The sequence below is a fragment of the Stegodyphus dumicola genome, chromosome 3, assembly GCF_044657685.1.
Source record: "Stegodyphus dumicola isolate Sdum_Otavi_A_Nest chromosome 3, ASM4465768v1".
Taxonomy (NCBI): Eukaryota; Metazoa; Arthropoda; class Arachnida; order Araneae; family Eresidae; genus Stegodyphus; species Stegodyphus dumicola.
The window spans coordinates 204,405,394-204,426,873 of NC_140770.1; the positions used below are offsets into that span (position 1 = coordinate 204,405,394).

General features: G+C 33.2%; 1 protein-coding gene across 1 annotated transcript in view; it reads right to left on the reverse strand.

Moving 5' to 3' along the window:
* The window catches only part of LOC118187556 (uncharacterized), a 61,862-nt gene extending 41,837 nt beyond the window's left edge, over positions 1–20,025 (reverse strand). Inside the window, exon 1 of the mRNA XM_085812390.1 lies at positions 19,402–20,025. The gene's annotated coding sequence lies outside the window, so the exon portion shown is untranslated. The remainder of the gene's footprint in view (positions 1–19,401) is intronic.
* Between the last annotated feature and the right edge of the window lie 1,455 nt (positions 20,026–21,480).

Below are 21,480 nucleotides of genomic sequence, written 5' to 3' on the forward strand. Positions count from 1 at the left end.
TTTGTGGCATATTTTCAAGGGAATTTTAAACTACCAAATGTTAGTATTCGACATCTTGCATTATGATATTAAATCGCCGTCCTTTCTTTCAATCATCCACACGGTTTCGAACTGTTGCCATTCCGCTAAATGTAAAATTGTAACCGCGCATTACTTATAACTAAATAGGCGGTTTAAAATAATATACATAATTCTCAATGACATAATGGAAGCTTAAATTTAAATATTTGTATAAATAATTAAAGACTTTTAAAACGTTACATATTGTGTACTTCATCTACACAATTTGGATGCAACTTATCTCTTTTACACCTTCGTTTTAAATCCACATTTAAAGGAAAAAAATTCTGAAGAATTTAGATTACAGTTTAACCCTAAAGTTTTAAAAGCTTAAAAACTTTTAAAAATGTACAAATCACAAGATTAAAAAAATTTACAAACTGATTTTGTTACGCAGATTTCAGTTTCACACCTTAGACAGTCTTACGCTAAGCAGTTATGACAGGCCTATTAAAGCCTGTTACTTTAGAACATACACTTTAAGACTGTTTCGTCTCCCCCAAAACGAAAACATTACTCATAACAATGGCAACGACTGCTCCGGAAAAAAGTTTTGCTAAAATTTCTCTAACTCCTTCTGTGCTATGATGACGACACGAATTACTATCTGAAATGAGGGGAAGTCGCTACAGTGAAATGCCTATTGTAAAGCAATAAAATATAGTTTAAAAATTGTTCCCGCGGAAGTTAAAGAGCATAAAATCTGATATTTGAAATGAGTTGTTCAAAACAGCAAAGGCAAACTGTAGAACAAAATATTTGATTTGATATTATTTCATCTTGAGTTAACGCCACTTACATACAAACTTGGATTAAAAAGACTTACAAGATACGCGAGCAATTGCTTGGGGCTAATATATATGTATGAATATAGAGAGTGAAAAAAGTACAATTCCAAATTAATTGCATGTGTTTTTGTTTAATGGTGTTAAATAAACATTGAAAAAGATCTGTTAAGTACAATTCTATTCACATATTTATCCCCCCCTATATTTACTTTGTTTTAAACAGGGAATCATATATTTAAAGGATATTAGTCATTTTATTTAATGAAAATTACTTAAAAATAAATTCGCTTGTCTAGAAGAGTTGACGTACATCACCTCTAGGTGAACTACTTTTCTACATTAAGGGTGCCATGAGAAACGAAAATGTGAAAAACAATAGTATCTATTATGAAACTACTGAAGCATGAAATCTGCGTAATTCTACTTTGGCTTAGCCCTGATGATATTTGCCAGAGATAAATTATTACAGGCCATGCCTCTTAATTGAGTCTTGACCGCTTGTAAGACAGATCTGTAGAATTATTATTATTATTTTCCCCCTCCTTTTAGGCAGTGATAATGGTGTTTGGGATAAAATCATTATGATTTACTGCCTATTATTGCGCATAACCTGCTGGTTCTTGAATTGGAGGGAGGAAAATTGCGGGTTATAAAATAATTGAAGTTCTTTCATGAGTCTGGTACTAAAGTGTTATCTAAATAACTTTTTTTTTTTTTTTTTAGACAACCAATTTTTTTTTCTTGTCGAATTTGTCAGTTCGTGGTGTCGCGGTATTCAGTATGAAATTTATATGATATGTGTTGCATCACAGCGTTTATCTAAACCACAGCTATCAAACTCAACCATTAAAAGGACTAAATTCCAGATTTTTCATCAGGTGCTTGTAGAAACGTTTATCAAGCTAGTTAGTTTCTTTATGAATGTTTTTGTAAGAACAATTTTATTGTCGCTAGAAATATGTGTAGTCGAATCTTTCCATTTCTTTACGTCGCATTACGTTCGATGCGTTACATTACGTTACTACAGCAATAGTCATTGATGAGTTCTAGTAGATTGTTATTTCTCATAGCTGTTGCCAAACATGTGAAAGAAAACTGCCAATTGTAGCTAATCTTGGGAGGGAAAATCTGATGTGTACACCACATCACGTTCTTGTACAGAATATTAAATTATACGCAGTTTTTCTGCATTTAATTTAAACATATTGAATTAACATTTAACGAATTTTGAATTAAATCTACTTCGTCGGTAGCACATAGACCACAATAGAATAAATGCACTCTTTAAAGTTCAGTATATTTATTTACCATAGCGACACTTAGGCGCTAGGTTTACATAACAGCGTTACATCTCATTCATTTTATAACTCAGAGTGCACAAAGATTATATCATCTGAAGAATTACTACATGTTCTATTCAAATACTATAATGAATCTGAAACGATGTATAAAAGAAAATAAACAAATAAAAGAAAAAACAGTTTTTCACAGACGAATTTCCGACATAGTAGTCTAAATGTTATCGGATAAAGATTGTTCAACATTCTTCGCGCAGACATAAACTAGCTTTGTATTCTGAATTCTCCTATTAATAAATACATCTTTCTTTGTTAACCGAAATAGAAATATCTCATGTGGACACCACATTACTTCTTGTACGGCTTATTAAATTATACACATTTTTGCTGTATTTCGTTTAAACTCGAATTTCACTAGAGATATATTTCTCATTTAATTAATTCAGTTCTCAGTTCGCCGCAAGGCAAAAATACATAAAAACTCAAAGCATCGTCATTAAAAATTGTAATATACAAAAACATTTAAAAGCACGAAATGCAGTTAAAAACAGTTAAAAAATTTTTTACAATTAAAATTAGAGTTTGGACGCAAAAACAGTAATTTGACCAGCAGGCAGGAAGACAGATTTTTCGGAGCACAAAATTGAAAGTTTACTTTTGGTCTCACTCGACAAAAAGACACGAAAGTTGGTCCACAAACTGACTTAATTCACTGTTCTATTAAGAGTTTCAAATGTAAACAAAGAACTGCGGCCTCGTTATTGTTAGCATCGCTTTAACTTTTAAATTGTCTGTTAATCATTCAAGAACTATTGCACGCAGATTAACTAACGGCATAAAACCCTTAACCGGAACATAATAACAACATAATTCAATCCACTTTTTAAAGCAAAAAATGCACAATTTACCAAAATATACGAACAAATAACTGAGCTCACCGAGTCGACTTACAAACTAAGTATATACATATATATATATATATATATATATATTTATTTATTTATATACGTTTGGTGCGGCCCGAGTGCAAACAAAAAGGGAGTTGCGCAACTATGCGATATATCAGTCCGACAATACAAAACTTGAACGTTATAAGGCTACTTGTTTCTGAGTTCTGCGAGATACATACGTACGTGCGTACGCACTTCCGTACAGACGTCACGAAAAAAATTTGTTTTGAATCCAGTTTGTAATCCGTTTTGGAAAAAGAGTCCTTTATTCTGTCCCTGAGTATAGATATCACGCAAAAATATCGTTCAAATGGATTCGAAAGAGGACAAAATGGATATTTTCGTTGAAATAAGGTACCGAAAAATTTTCGCAATTACAATACTTCCTTTACTTCGTACAAGGCAGTAAAAAACAGTTTATTTTGAAATCTTTGCCCTTACTAAATAAAATACCTTGTCTTTTAAGAAAGAATATGTACAACAAACTAATTCTTTCTTTAAATTAAGAATAAATAGCAATGTGCTTACGTTAAAACTCTTTTTTTTTTTTTTTTTTTTTTTTTTTCATTCTGAATGCAGAAGGACATGTTTTGGTAAAAGCTACTCTTGCAAGGGGAGCAAGCGTTAGCTTCTAGAAATAGAACGTTGATGGGAGGATGTTTGATTTGTGACAGAATGACAAAAAGGAATGTAAGGTACTTGTCATTTATCTTATAAGTGACGTGACTCTGAAGATCGACTTTTTTTAAAATGTTTTTATTGTAAAAAATTGAAGAGGGCACGCTCGTTTAAATTTTAAAATCTGTCAAAATTTAGTGTTAGACTGGCAATAGCATGGAGAAAAATTCTTCGGAGTTCTGTTAGTTTCAAACGAGAACCGTTGAGCTAAGAATCAGATAAGGTTTTCAATATACCCAGTTCTTTTTTCATCGTAATATGCAATTGTTACTGTATATATGCTTAATAAATAAATTAAGTATTGTATTAACTGAAGACGACATATACTTTTATTTGGTCGTCGCTTGTAAAAAGAGCTTAATTTTACGAATCATTTTAATAAAGGCTGACAAAGCTCTAAAAATTCTCACAGAACATTATAGGTAACCTTTCACAGAAATGCTTCCATCTAAAATTTTATAGAAATTTTATAAAGCTTTAATACACAAATATTACTATCCAAAATCATATAGAAATTTTATAAAGCTTTAATACAAAAATATTACTATCCAAAATCATATAGAAATTTTATAAAGCCTTTATGTAGAGTCATTTGGTTGTTTTTGAACCAGGAGACATGAAAAATGAGCAATGCCATCGCCCGGGATTCGAACCTGGCCCTCTCGAATACGCGCCGAGTGTTTTAACCGTTACACCACTAAGGCATGCAGAAAGGAGGAAGAAATACTTTATTTTTATAGAATGTAGAGATCTGAAAAATTTTTGAAACTGCAATCAAAGAGAATTTTCAGCTTCTAATATACCATATGAGAGAAAATACAGATTTTTTATTCATAAATTTTGAAGCAATTTTAAATCGAAATTTTTACCTCCTTTGCTCTATCTTAACTTTTCTTAGTTTCTAAACTTGTTTGAGCAATTTTTTGTACAATATTTCTTATATAATACAAAAATTAAATATTTAGAAAAAGGTAAAAACAATTTAAATCAAAAAATTACCGTATTTGACGGCATATAAGACGCACCCGTATTTAGAAGACCCCACACAAGGAAAAAGAGTTTCAATGGTCAAAGTGGTTTCTTTTAGTTCTCACGTTTCGTAAAAGCCAAATAAACAATCATTGAATGCAATTACCAAACATATTTTTATTAAAGAAAATTAACAAGTGGCAATCTATTTTGAACATGATATGTAAATTTCAGTAATGAATAAATGAATGAACGGCAAGCAATCAAACATAATACAAAATAAAGCAGAAACAACAAAAAACACAGATTCAAGGAGAACTTTGCCTATCATGAAATTAGACTTTAATCACTTTCAAAACCATAAAAACTCTTTTCACTATCATCATCATCGAAAACGAAAATATCGTCATCACTACTGTTTCCGTTATCGCTAGTATCATCTTCTTCGAATAATGCGTCGTCTTCTGTTCCGTCAAGTGTATTACTGATTCCGCATTTCTTAAAGGAGTTAACAATTACTTCAGCCTTTACGTCCTCCCAAGATCTTTTTACCTACTCGCACACTTGTGAAATAGACGGCCGCTTCATTCTACCTGAGGGTGTGAGGGCGTGATGTGGCTCTCATATCCACTTGCTCCATCGTTCTTGCACTTTTTCCTTAAATGGCTTATTCACCAATACATCTAAAGGCTGAAGTTGGCTAGTCAGTCCACCAGGAATGACAGCTATCTGGGTTTTTAATTTTCTCGCTTTATTCTTTATGGTTTCAGTTCTATGGGCACTAAACTGATCCAAAACCAAAAGAAAGGGTTTCCTTAAGAGTCCACCAGGTCGCCTCGCCCATACGTTCTGTAACCACAGTTTCATTCCAGCTTCGTCCATCCAGCCTTTCGGATGAACATGAACAATTACACCCGTTGAAAGTTTTTCTTTCGGATGAGTTTTTCTTTTGAATATGAAAAACGGCGGTAGTTTTGTGCCATCAGCACAACATGTTAGAACTACCGTATATCGGGTTTTTTCATGAGCTGTGGTTTTTATGGTTATTGATTCAGACCCTTTAATACTCACAGTCTTGTTGGATGGTACATCAATTTGTGAGTGGAATTTCATCTATTTTTCCTATTTGACCGAGCTCAAAAGAAGTTTTCTTCCTACATTTATAACAAACCTATGAAATGGTAGTATTTTTTCTTCATAATCTACTGGCATTTTCTGTGCAATAGTTGTTTTGGTACGCATTGATAAGCCTTGCCTTTTCATGAACCTGTAGCACCAGCCCCAGACCCTGAAAAATTCTGATTCCCATCTTTTCTGCAAATCCTTTGGCCTCATTGGTTATCATTTTAGTTGAAACACTTATCCTAGATTTCCTCTTATCTGTCACCCACATTTTGATGGAGCTGGGCATCGAAAGTTATGTTTTTGTTTTTTAGCAGTCTTCAGTTGATCTTCCTGCAGTCGCCAAGTACGTATCATTTCTTCGGTAGGTGGTGGACCGAAATGCCTTGCTGCTGCTCTGTTTCCATGCACTTTGCCGTAGTTTAACACTCCCAGTTTATAATGAATTGTATAGCTTAATCTCTTGTTTCCTCAAGTCATATTTTCCATGGTACTTTTTTTAAACAAATAGTTTTAAGCACCGATACCGATACAGGTGTCGGTATCGGAGACTAATTAGCGCCGATACCGTAGTAGTAGTACCGAAGTAGCGCTGATACCGACACGTTTAAACAGAGTAGCACCGATACCGACATATGTGTCGGCTGAGTCTAAGGAAGTCTATGTAAAGAAGGAAAGGCTCCATAGACGTAATGTGACCGTCGAACCTGTTCGAACTTCGACATCAGCTTCGAGCTTTGGCGCTTTTTGGCGACAGATGTTTCACGCATGCGCAAAATAATTATGGCAGATGTAGCAAAGTTATGTGTGTCTAGACCTTTATCCGGGCTAAAAATAGCATTCAGTATTGAAAGTTAACCTGTGTCCTTCACGTATAAGACGCAGGTAACTTTTTTGAGACCAAATTTAGGAAAAAAAGTGCGTCTTATATGCCGTCAAATACGGTAATTAAAAGGTCAAATTTATGCTATTAATTATAAATTCCTAATTTCTGGAATTGATGTTTTTAATTATTATACATGTACCATTAGTAAGAGAAACGGGAAATATTTTTTTAAATTTTAATTAAACTATTATTTAAAATTATTTATTTTTATTTAAATATTTTTTAAACCAAAACAATATTAAGTATTTCTGTTAAAAAAATCGCAAAAGTTTCCAATAGATTTTATGCCTCTCCCTCCCCCACATATCATAGATAATTTCAAAATTTAAGTTAAATTTTATTCATTCTTTTTAGTACCAAATGAAAATTTTGATTTTATAATGCTTTTAAAAACGCAAAAGCTTCTCTAGAATCTTTTATAAATAACCAAAGCAAGGAAACTTGTTTACAGTTCTTTAGAATTATGGTCCAATTTTCTATAAATTAGATCTGATATTTTTAGCAGAATTCTAGTTAATTCTATACTCATTATATAAGCATGTATGCATTCAAGCTTTATAAGCTTATAGAATCTGTACAAAATGCTCTAGAATATCTACGCATAGAATTTCTATGCATAACTGTATAGAGGCTATATTTAAAATTTTATAGAGTTATACATTAAATCTGAAATCTAGTTTATAGAAAAATTGGCCGTAATTTCTGAAGAGTTCTAAACACTCAAACATTAGATTTTATTATTAGTATTAGTCGAAAGGGGCAATTTTGCTCAGAAAGGCTGTTAATTTCGTTTTGGCATTTTGGGTTGAAAACTTAAATGCATTGAATCACTTTTCAAATTGTTGCCACCAAATATTAGAGCCCTGTATTATATTTAAAGAAATTAAATAATGAAGAATCTGCATAAATGTATGCTTCTCGCATTGTGATAAAGCAACGGCATCTAGAGCCATCAAATTTTGAATAACGTAATCCTGTACCCGAGGGCATCTGAAAGCCCAAATTTGGAATTTGTTTTGTTATCTACTTCATATTTTGTAAAACGTAAACGAATTTTTGATTAGCAAACTCGACGATTTCAAAGGCAACAGTGTAGGGGAAAAAAATTGTCTCAGTGCGCGAGACTGTGTTTCGGAAATTCTAAAGATATGCTCTTTTTAAAATTATTTGCTGAAGTTGCTGTTGAATTGAATTTTATGGTTTAATTGCAAAGATATGATAGTTAATAAATAAAGGTAACACACAAAACGTTAAAAAAAATGACGCTTTGAGCGTAATATAAAATCTGAAAACTTTCAGGGTATTTTTTTTTTTTTTTTTTTTTTTTTTATTTGTTAGACGACAAAATATGGTGTTCTAAACTAACTTACTGATACTTTTTTATTATTATTTTAATATATAAGTAATTTTCGTAAGGTTAGTTATTTTACTCTCAAAATCGATGCTCTAGGTATCTTTGTCGGATGCCTGGATTCGAACAGAAATGCGATAACTTACAATTAAAGAAGACGCGTACTAACTTAGAAGTATGACTTAGCTGTGCAATAAAGCAGACATACGTCTACAAAAACCTTTCTCTCTTGAAGACAATCGTAATTCGAAATTTGTACATGGAATTTTAAAGGTAATAAATTTGATAATATGTGCCAAATTTATGAAGATTACAAGGTCAATGAACCCACCAAGTAAGGGAATATTTGCGACAGGCTAGTATTTCGAGGTAAAAAGTGGTTGGATGTCATAGATGAAAAAAGCATATATTTAATGGATAGGAATTGATGAACAAAAACCTAGCTAAAAGAAAATATTTTAAAGCGTTAACAGAGAAAATTAATGACACACAACTAATAAAAGAAAAACACTCTCATTCAATCATTAAGAAAAGACGAAATTGCTGATTAATCTGATTTCGTACTTTTTAGCCCATTGTAAAAGCCATCTTTGCACTAAGTACAATTTAGGGACGAAAAGAAAAAAAAAAAAAAAAAAATGGCAACCAGTCCAATGAATGTGATTTTTTTGTCTTCAGAAAAGGTTTCGAGCAATGTATCTCTAGGAGACGGGGTGTTATTCCTTTTTTGGCTCACGACGAACACGAAGAAAACGAAAGCGCCGTTTTACTCTTAGCGCTTCTCACTACGTTAACCTTGCGTCACAAAAGACATTTAGAGGGTGGAGGTGAAGGGAAAGAAAAAAAAAAAAAAAAAAAAAAAAAATGGAGAAAAAATTCGTAGAAGAAGGCGAATACCTTTGTCAACCCGGAAGGTTCTGGAATGACAGCCAGTTTTTCGTGAGGCAAAACACGTCTGTTTACTTTTGGAGGTCAAAGAACCTACTGGAGATCCTTCATGAATAGCCTCACTGTTACGTGTAAGTGCTAATATCGAAATGATGCTTTATACAACAAAACGAGTTAACGTCGCATTCGTTACCTTGAAAACGCCCATAGCCTCAGTAATTCTAGCTTCCTCCGCCATTTGCGTCATGGATTTCAGTTTTCGGGTGTTATCGAAAGCCAGATAAACAGAATTTGCCTTGACGAGATCGCATTCTTGACGAGTATTATGAGTTAATATCTATACATACTTTCACACGTATTACGAGAAAAACATTTGGATGATGAACAATTACAGACAGGTAATGTGAATGGCGAGAGATTTAGGTTAAGGCTACCCACGGGAACAGGATACACTTGTTTATTTATCCATAAGAAACAGATGACAGTATTGCGTGCTGTTTTGTTTACTACAGTTTGACCCTGCGTAGGCCATTTTGAAATTGAATTATCTCGTTCGGCCAAAATTGGTAACCTGAAACATTACGATATTTTTCACCACAACCGCATCCGCGTATTGATAATATGAAATAATTATCTCATTTGCTTTCGAATGTTATTTGCAATAACAACTGGTAAACTTGAACTAAAATAATAATATTTTAAATTTCATTTTTGAAACCAGTTTATCCAAGCTAAAGAGCGAAGGGCAGAAAGATTCTATACAATGTTTTTTTTTAATCCAAAGGGATTTGTCCCTGAAGGATATTGTTTTCGTTTTGCGATTTTGCGTCGATTCACTACAAACGGCGAATCACTTTTCAAACTGTTGCCACTTATCGCCCTGTATTATCGCCCTGTGTTATAAAGAAATTAAATAACGAAAAATCTGCATAAATATATGCATATTTCTCGCATTGTGATAAAACAACGGTACACAGAGTCATCGAATTTTGAATGACGTAATCCTCCTACGAATATGGGCATGTGGAAGACCAAATTTGAAATTTGGAATTTTTTTTATTTTCGATTTTCTATTTTGTAAAACTTTACCGAATTTTTGATTAACAAACTCAACAATTTAAAAGCGAGCAATAGCAACACTCTACGGGGGGAAAAACCTTTTTATCTCCAGCGCCGCGGAACTGTGTATCGGAAATTCTAAAAAGATATGCTCATTTTAAAATTATTTTGCGACACTGCTGTTGAGCTGAATTTTATGGTTTAAGTGCAAAGAACATAACATTTAATAAACAAAGATAACATACAAAACGTTAAATAAACGCCCCTTTGGATGTAATTAAAATCTGAAACCTTTCAGATTTATTTTTATTTATTTATTTAGTTTATTATTCATTTTAGGCTATTCTTCATAAAAAAAGGAAACAACATAATTTTTGGTATTAATGTTATAGTATTTTAATACATTTTGTAAAAATAAGCTTCAGAATTTCCTGTTTAAACTTTTTGCTTCCATTTAAATCACGTAAAGGAAATTATATAATGCATCTGTATTTATGACAGAAAAAAAAAAAAAAAAAAAAAAAAAAAAACTGTTAAAGCTTTTTATTACAGTTGTCACTTTTAAATGATTAAACTAGCGTTATAAAGGTGAAATTTTAAAAACTGCGCAGTGAAAACTTGCTGCTATGGGTGTGCATCGATTGATGTAGTAGTCTTGAATTACAGTCGGTAGGGCGGAACATACCGTTTAAGTCTCATATAAAAGTGAAAACGGGAGTAGCATAGTGAAATACAGTAACTTAAACCTCTCTAGAACAGCTTTCGGATAGCAGTCACGATCACGAGTACCTAGCCCGCCCACCTGACTGCAAATGGCCCTATAGCTTAATTAAGCTAACTCACACATTAGCAAGTGGGTATAAATACGACGGCGACTGCAGCTATTCGAGATGAAACTATATTCTTCACAGGAAAAATAATGATTTTTATATCTATTATGCTATAAACTAATGTGTAGTACATTATATTATACAGAATATGTACTAAATTTGTTCATCTTTCTGTCATTTTTTGAGAATCAGGTTAAAATGTTAGAGTCAGCTACTTTTCACACCTTCGAAAGAGAGAATTCTGTATTAGTTTCCCCTTTGTCACAAACAAATTATATCTAATACAACGCTTGCTATTATGTATGGTTTCACACAACTGCAATATACATACGAAGCACTGATGTGGTTAACATGCATAAATATTTTAAAAACATATTTTTTGTGGACCCTACATGACTTCCTTGCACGGCCTATTAAATTATACCCATTTTTTTGCTGCACTTTCATTTATACCTATTTCCTCGAATTTGATTAGAGATGTATTTCTCATTCAATCAATTCAGTTCTGCCTTCGCGACAAGGCAAAAATACATAAAAAATCAAAACATCATCATTAAAAATTGTAAAATGCAGAAAACTCTAAAACACCAAATAGAATTTAAAGCAGTTAAAGAAAAATAGTTTGTTTTTGCAATTGAAATTAGAGCTTTTACGTGAAAAAGCAAGCAATTCGGTACACGGGCAGAAAGACAAAAATTTAGATGCACAAACATTTAAAGTTAACTTTTGATCCCAGTGAGCAAAAATCACTGAAGCTGGTGCACCAACTGACTTAATTCAATATACTACTTATGAGATTCAAATGTAAACAAACAGCCGCCACATTAGACCCAGCGACACTTACACTTTTAAATTGTTTATAATTCTATAACTATTGAATGCGCATTAACTAAAGGCATAAAATCCTTAACCGAAACACAAGAACAACATAATTCAATCACTTTCAAAGCAAAAATTGCATAATTTACTGATTTTAATTTAAGAGTACACCGAGCCGGATAGCAGGGTGGGAATATATACATATATATGTCTGTGTGTTTAGTGCTTCTGATTGCAGCGAGAAGGGGAGTCACAACTAGATGTTATATCAGCCCCATATAGAAAATGTTAACGTTCTATGACTACTGCTTTTTTGAGTTATGCAAAATACATACATACGTGAGTCCGTACAAACGTCATAAAAGATCTCTTATGAATCCATTTCAAGTCCATTTTACAATCCGTTTCGTGAAAAAGAATCCTTTATTCTGTCCATATGGATAGATATTACGCCAAAAAAAGTGTTCAGCTGGATTTGAAAACTGTTATAATGGATATTTTCTTTGCAATATAATACTCGAAATTTTTCAGTATCACAATACAAGAAAGTAAAAAGGAAGCAACTTTTAAAAACTAATAATACTGTATAAATAAAGTAAATAACCCTAAAATTCCAAAATTGAGAAATTTTCTTTTGGAATATCGTAAATATACTAGATAAAAAGACACAGGAAAAAAAAAACTTTCTCGCATAGTGGTAAATTCACTCAGAATATAGGGAATAATTTCTGCGTGTCTGCAGAATCATGCAGTTTTTTGAACATTTGGAACTATTATTCAACAAGGAATACAGTGCAATAGCCGCCACGATCTCCCACCAGATTTTTTTTTCTTAGGGAGTTCCGAAAAACAAAGTTCCTGAAAGGAAAAACAAAGTTTCTGAAAGGAATCAACAAGTCGTATAGACTTGCTCAAACGCACTTTCGTACATTAGTATACTGCCACCAGTGCGTGGCAGTACCAATTAATTATATTAAGAAAGTTTACTGACACAGTTATCTTTAGCAGCTAAGGAAAAACATTTCGAGCAAATATTACACTGAAATCTATCAGTGAAAATTGTGTTTTCCTTTAAAATTTCATATTTTTTATTTCTTTTGAATTATAAGCATATCCGTATTTCTCAATATTCGCATAAACTGTGTTTTTCATTTTCATGATTTTCTTTAATACAGTGTGATATCTAACATAAGATTTTTTGTTGTTGCTGATGTTTTTACTACCTGATTTTACAGATAAGGAATTTTTCCTATCCTATTCTGAAATTCACTGTTTGGATTATTGATTATGAAAAAAGTATAGTTCTAGCTTTAATTTTTTTTCCTAATTAAAAGTATATGCAAATTGATTTTTTCATTTAGCGAAATTTTTTACAATGGACTCTTGCCAATTTGCATTATGTGATAAAAATTAAGATCTCTTTAATAACTGTAATCAAAACTTTTCACAAAAGTCTCCATTTCATTGCTTGTTACTCAATGTATTAACATCTCAGATCTTTCCCTAATCTGATACTTTATTTTTAGTTACATACAAATTTAAATAGTATTCCACGCAATTTGTATATGACACTTGAGCTTTCAATAAACAAGCTGTTTTAAAATTTGAAATTAAATATCTTGTACATCATACACTCTTTGTCTTTTTTACTTCCTTGTACGAAGTAAAAAGGAAGTATTGTAATCGCGAAAAGTTTCAGGCATCATATTTCAACGCAAACATCAATTTCCACCGCTCTCGAACGCAATTTAACGATGCTTTTGTGTGACAACTGTACGTAAGGACAGAATAGAGGACTCTTTTCCCCCCAAAAAATTGTAAAACTAATTTAAAATGAATTCTGAAGAGAATTTTTTGTGGCGTTTGTGGGTACGTACGTATGTATGTATCTCGCATAACTTAAAAACGAGTAACTTCAGAACGTTGAAATTTTGTATGTAGGACTGCTATAACATGTAGATGTGCACCTCGTATTTTGGTTGCAATCCGCCGCACCAAAAGTATATAAATATATGTATACATATATTCACTCTGTTACTCGGCTCAGAAATCTGTTTCTTTACTCCTATATGTTTGGAAATTGTGCATTTTTTGCTTTAAAAACGAGGGAATTATGCTGTTCTTATCTTCCAGTTAAGCCTGTTATGCCTTTAGTAAATCTGTATGCAATACTTTTAGAATTATTAACAATTAAAAAGCTGTTTAAGTGCCTCTAAGCCAAATAAGTTTTGCCATGGTGGCCATTGCTTGTTTACATTTGAAATAGCAGAATAGTAGATTTGTTGCCAATCTAAAGAAAGTAAGCTTCGTAATAACACAGATAACGCCTTCTTTTGTTATTGCGAATTCATTCATGCTTAATCCATTCTGGAATTTATTGGAAGAAATAAGTGTTTAAGATTTATTTCATAATTTTCAATACAGACATCTTGAATTTTTATGTATTTTTGCCTTGTCGCGAAGTGAGAACTGAATTAATTGAATGAGAAATAGTGAATCGTCTGTGAAAAACTGTTTCCTTCTTCTTTTTCCTTTTTTTTTTTTTTTTTTTTGTTTTGTTTTGTTGTTGTTCTTTGCTTGATTTCTTTTTTACATCATTTTAGATTTATTATAGTATTTGAATAGACACGTGGCAACAATTTGATAATTCTTAAGATGATATAAATTTATATGCATTCTGAGTTATAATATGTATTTTTTGCTGCCAAAGCAGGTAGACTTTGTATGTAAATAGTTTTTACGCTTGTAAAACGTTTCAATGAACAGCAAATTATGTTTTTCATCATTTCACTTTCCAATTATTGCTTATCAGAAGAATAATTTTTATGAAATTTTAAAAATGCCTTACAATACATCCTGCAAGAGATAGCGCAACCAGAGCTCCAGTCAACTAAAATACTTTTCATCCCTGCTAACAGATGGCGCCACACGACGCCTTGTTTGTTTAAAGTTTAGTTATTCTACGGACGGCGGCACAGGAGCCTCCGTCGCTAGTAATCTCTGAGTTCTAGCACAGCATGTGCACAATACTTCTATATTATTGGATACAACATACTCGATTCCTCAAGCATTTAAAAGTCAAGTATAATAAATAGTACACTCCCAATTATCCGCGGATAACAAAAATCGCTGATAATCTGAACAAAGCTAAAATCGGGTATAGCAAAAGAGAAAACAGTCACTCTAATTTTGATAATGAAAACAAAAATGTGCTTTGTACTTACGAGAGGCATCAAGGATACACAGAAAAATTAATGCATATGTACTGCTATATTACTGTAATGTATTATGTAATTACAATAGCATAACTGTAAAACTATACCTTTTTGAAGAAATCAGTCATTTGTGTTTGCTTTTTGCTTTGGAAGCATTTTCTCTTGATTCGAGATTGCATTTTACGTAGCATAAGTTTCTCGGCCAACTCCGCGTCGTCTTGTTCTTCCAAATAGCACAGCAGTCCGTCGATTTGTTGCAAAGCCGCTTCGTGAGTCTTCCGCATCTACACAATGGGCTCTTCTTCGCCTTCACTTCGCGCTGTCCTTCATTCTCAGTCTCTCCTCTTGCTTTCTTCACAATTTCGTTATCTGTCAAGCGTTCGAAGCCAGGTTCGTTAACGTCACACTCCAACCACTCGTTGATGTTTTCAGCATCGATGTTCTAACCACCCGGAACTGTTTTCACCATATCGGCAAGAGTTGACGTGGGCGTGTCTACATCTTCATTCACTTCTTCACAACTCAAAGGGGTTAGGTTGTTTTTGGCTTCAACATTAGGCATGAGTTTTCTCCACGATTTTATCAGGGTTTACGGTTTCACTGAGTCCCATGTAGATGTAATATCGTAGATTCTGTCCAAGGTTGTGTAGTGTTTCCCAAACTCTTTCAGATCATAACCTTCTTCAAGTTTGGTCATTAGCAGCTTGGTTCAGTATGTTCTCTTCTTTGTTGCAATGACTTCTTAGTCCATGGGTTGGATTAGCGCAGTAACGTTTGGGGGGAGAAACTTTGCAAAAATTTGTCCATCAGAAGACTTTAGTACGCTTGTTGCTGGGTGAGAAGTTGCGGTGTCGATCAATAGCACAGCTCTTTCAGGTAGGTTTTTTGATTTAAGATGTTTACGCACTTGAAGAACAAAGATTTTTTCGAACCATTCTTGAAAAATGTTTCGGTTCATCCATTTTTTTTGTTTGTTTTGTTTTGTTTTGTTTTGTTTTGTTCAAGTAATCAAAGGGCAAATTTTCTATCCTTGTGCCTTTGAAAGATCTCGGTTTTTTTTTTTTTTTACTTTTCAATGACAAGAAGTCTAAGTTTATGTCCACCGGTAGCGTTACTGCAAGACAAGATAGTGATCCTTTCGTTGCTTGTTTAATGACCCACCGCTTTACTTTCACTTTCAAATGCTAAAGTGCGAGTGGGAACACATTTCCACAAAAGTCCGATTCGTCGGCATTGTAAATTTGTTAAAAAGATAGCTCTTCTTTTAAAACAAGTTCTTCAAATTACTGGTGAAAATCGTCGGCTGCTTGTTGGTCACCACTAAGTTTCTCCCCATGAAGTCCAATTTCTCGAATTCCATGTCGCTACTTAAAACGAGTCAACCATCCAGAAGACGCATCAAAATTTCCTTTCAGGACTAACAGCTCAAAAAAGGTTTTTGCCGTCGCCGCAATGATAGGACCATCAACAGGAGTACCCTCTTTTCAAACTTGAGCTAATCACTCTGTCAATGCCGTGTCTAGCTCATCAAAGGTAGAACTCTTCATATTTTTTCGCGTTTTCATTGCGGAAGCACTGTCCGACATTGATGAAAAGTTCACCAGTTTGTCTTTTTGCTTTAGAATGTCACGCACTGTTGTTTCCGCGATTCCGTAATCCAATTCCCTTTGGTGCCTTGTAGAGCCGTTTGCTACTTTGGAAATTAATTCTAGTTTTTGCGCAATCGTCAACACAACCTTCTTTCGTTTTCCTGACATTTTAAATCGATAACGAAAAACCAGAAAAGCACAAGCACTGAATACAATAAAAGATAAGAAATTAACTCCGACCGGTTCGCAAACACTATCAGGCTTAAACTAACAATGGCGAGTGGGAGGAAGTGGACGTGTCAGTAAGATTAAGGCAAGAGAGGCCGCTGCAAGGGTGAGTAAGAAATCACTTTCTCATCAGAGGGGAAGGTTCCGAGAAGGCCTGGGATATTTTTGTTATAAATAAGCACGATGTAAGCAAATTTAAGGTTTCGCTCAGTTTTGTGAACATTTTTTTTTTCTTTACGCTTGTTTAAAAAAAAAAAAAAAAAAAAAAAAAACTTTGTTCGGCAGTCGCGGATAATCCGTCCGCGGATAATCAGGAGTCTACTGTATTGGTAAAGGCCGTTAATGGTCGATTGCCTCTTACCTAAGTGATAAGACATAGACATAGACATAGTTATAATATGGAAGAAATGTAACGTTGTTAACTGAACCTAGGGCCAGAATGTCGCTATGGTAAACAAATATACTGAACTTTAAAAAGAGTGCATTTATTCTATTGTGGTTTATGCGCTATCGTCGAAGAAGATTTAATTCAATCCAATAAGTTTAAATGAAATGCAAGAAAAAATGGGTATAATTTAATATTCCGTACAAGGAAGTCATGTGGTGCACACATAATTTTTTTTTATATCATGGTTATAACATTTTCCTATGTATAAGTATAGGTACAAAGGAACGAGTCAAAGTGTAGATATCGTAATTTTTATTAAACTGATGCTTTTAATTAAAATATTAAAATATGAATATTTGTCTTATTTAAAACATTTTCTAAATGGATGTATATGTCTACGGACAACAATTGAGAAAATAAAAGACGGGTAACGACTTTTTTAACATGGCGTATATATAATTCCTAAAATATGTATTTATTTCTAAAGAGATGGAAAAGAACTGATATAAGAAACTGGAGATGAGTCTCATTGATTCATTATTTTTCTCTCTCTTTTTGGTTATGCCAAGTTTGTTTCGATAAGTATTTTAACTACATTTACATAGATACTGAAATTATGAACGCTTGAAAATATTACATTGTTGTAAAAAATTAAATCATTTGAAATATGTAATTTATTGGCATTTAATTATTATTATTTTATGTAATTTATTATAAACTCACGAAAACCAAAACATCAACCCAAATTAAAATTTTGCCTAGTTTTAAATTTTAAATTAATATATTTCTTTTATTTATGTATAGCAATGGCAATGCAAAGATCAGTCGAATATAATGAATGAAAGATTAACAGGAAAATCTTACTGCAGAACAAGAATAAATTTCGAGTTCCCATTTCGATTTTTTTATGCCATTATGTGTGTGTGTGTGATATGGTAAAGGCTCGAGGGCTATCAGCCTAAGGGGAGGGATGCCTTCGTGGAGGACTTTCTAAGGGAAACTGGCTCGTATACACGTTACTCATTAGGAAAACCACGAAAACGCCCATGAAGCCAGCCCGTTCGGTTATACCATTATGAAAATGAATAAAATTTTTACTAGCATCGATTTATCTGATAATGTAAACAGCAAAGACACATCCCGTTTCAACAGAGAAGGAAAATCTGAAATTTTTTTCGAAAAGATACAGGAAGCTTTAAAAAATTTTAAGGCCAATGAACTTTTCCCTAGCCACTTTCTTTTTCCTTAAAAAAAAAAAAAAAAAAAAAAAAAAAATGAACAGAAAAAATCTCTATCCGGAAAAAAACGTCGTCTTTGTATAGGCAATATTGTACACTCATGTCCATAAATTAAGGATAATGCAAAATCAGGCAAAGGAAGAGTTAGAAGCAAAACAAATTTGACTTATTTGTAAAGCTTATTTATTAAATAAAAGGGAAAGAGCAAAAAAGGATGCTATATTATTAAAAAAATTAGCGATTTTTTCTCCATGGAGCAAATTACAAAAAACCAATATTACATGGTTGGTATGATTGTTAATACATTGTATGTCTCCCAGACGATCCAATACAGTCCGTACAACACCTAGGCATGCTGAGTATCAAATTATCGATCTGATCTTGGGGGATATTACACCACTCAAAAAGCAATGCTCTCCGAAGTTCCGGTAGACATGTAGGAGGAGGTTGACGGGCTGCAACTCGTCGGCCAAGCATGTCCCTTGTCGTACCAGTGGCTGAAGAAAGCTGACGAGACAGGTCTGAGGCTGTGCTCCGCCTGTTTCTTTTGGCAGTAACTGCCAAATACCAGTCCTCATTCGGCGTTGTAACTCTGGGGCGACCTGTGCTATAAAGTCTACTCACATTTAATCATCTTGGAATCGTTGCCAAAGCCTGGAGATGACACTATCGGCAATTCCAAGTTCGTCTGATACTTCCAGTTGGGTACGCCTACATTCCAGACGGTCGATAATTCTACCACGTAAAAAATGATCCAAATGCGTCCTTTGTGTCATAACTATTCGGTTATTGCACTGAAATGCTTATAAAGCGCCTGCGAACAATTTTACTTCTTTGCCTGTATTCCTTATATATCACTCTCTTACACTCGTCATTGTGACGTACCATCGGTGTCATCTGGTTACTTCCTGAAATTTGCATATGATTCTTGAAGATGTGTGTGGGGATTTTACAGGTGATATATTTATTTTAGAGTTCGATTTCCGCGTGACTCCTAATTATCGTTAATTTATGGACATGAGTGTATTTTACAAAGTATGCTTACTTGAAAATAATAAAAACACTGATATGCCGCTAAAATTGACCTGGACGTTTGCAGCTTGAGAATAGTTTGGCCCAGTGCCTGAGAACATCATCTCATTCAGCGTACTAGTTTCAATTGGGTTTGTCTCCGGCTTTTTTCTGAAATATACAGATTAGAAAAGAGGTCAGATGTCTTTTAAAACCAATTAATCTCAGATCAAAATAAAATAAGGAACTAAGTAAAAAATAACTAACTGATCTATGCCACTGGCGGCTAACTTACGCAAGTAATAGGGCCAGTTTAAAATGTATGCTGGCTTCCCTTCACTATGCTTTGCTTAGTCAATATTTAAATGCACAACTGAAAATATGTTTATTGAGATGATTATTAATTTCATATATATGTATCAATGTACGTATGAATATGTACTGTCTGTATACCTAAATACGAAATTCAAAATTTTGTTCTTGCTTCTAATTTTATATTTAAAAAAACCTAGAATTGAAAGCATTTATTTAAAATTTTACGTATTTTAAAAAGATTTCGAGGCCACTTTGAAAATAAACGTTCGTTGCACACGCTGTGGTTGACCTTCTGTAAATTTGACCCTGCCTAGAATGAGCAGATAACCGCAGTCTGTTAAATTCTATTAGCATTTTGTGTACGTCAAGTTATTAACATCAGAAACGCCTTTGATGAAGTCTTTGCGAGCTTAAAAACGACCACGGTTGTGGAAGAAATAAAAATTTATGCGGTATCATCAGGAAACAGCGGGCCATCCTTAAGCACTTCAAAATAAAAGTATACTGTTTAACAGTATTACAACCCAAATTCTAATTCATGTAGTATTTTAATATTTTTAACAATTAATTGCATTTGAATGCTTCTTCAAATTTAATGTTTATTTGTATTTTGATACATCTTGAGATGAAGAAGTGAAAAGTATTTTAGCTGATTGAAAAATGGAACATCGCAAAATAGTCTATTTGATATTTTGAATCATTTACAAGAAAACGCTGCATGAGATATATATTTTAGAGCTACTTTGAAACTTACTCAAGGTTGTATTTGTATTTTGATATACAGTACTTGCCGCTCATTAAAATCCAATTCCGTTCCAAGTGTATTTTGGTTTATTAAACGGTGATTTCAATATTGCAAATTACGATATCAACTTTGAACTTATTTAGTAAGCTACTAACTAACAGTTAATCTCATAATTATTATCTAAATTATTAATTAAAAATTCATGCTAAAATTAAACTATTCACGTAACACAGAAGTTTGCTTTTAATTCATTTTTTACTTAAACAATTTATAATAACTCATCTGATGAAGTTTAAATTTTTACAAAGAACTGCCTCCATCCATATTTGCTTCGCATTGCTTGTCAACAGTCTTTGAATTGTATTTTCAAGTTCGTAAGCGTTCTTAGTGTTTTCAGCGTTTTTCTCGATTGATGAGGCTCAAAGTTGAGGCTTGATGTGTAGTAACTTTCTTTCGTATCACTTTGACTGTCCCTTTCAGTTTCTGCAGCAAGAGATCTTCTCTCGTATATGCCCAACATTCGTAAAAAAAACATCATATCTCGTTCGCTGCTTAGCAACGAGAAACACTGGTCAGGGTGGTCAAAAACATTTTGCGGCCGTATGCTGCTCAGGCGAAGCGCGTCAACTTACAGCAGTTAGCAATCAAAGGGTTAATTAAGCGCAGAATGATTGTAAGCGTTATAATTTTTTATGATCAAGTAAATTTTTTCCTTTACATGACAGTTTAACCCTTTTCTGAATATTAACAGTTTGACACGGGGTAGAGTCCAAGTAAACGGGATAACTGCGTTTTTAATTTTTGTGATTTTTCCTATATGTAACGTGAATACGAAATACTTTCTTTTAAAAAGTCCTCCGCAAAAGTATCATTTCCTTTCGGCCCTCATGTGCTTTATCGTATTCACTAACCTTACCTATCCATAGATGATCTTAATGTTGGAAGGCGATCGTCAGTTCACAAAATCTCCTTACGCAGGACATAGATCTAAATTTTTTAATAATATTTATTGACTTTAAACGATATTATGAGTAGAAAGGTAACGCGGATTTG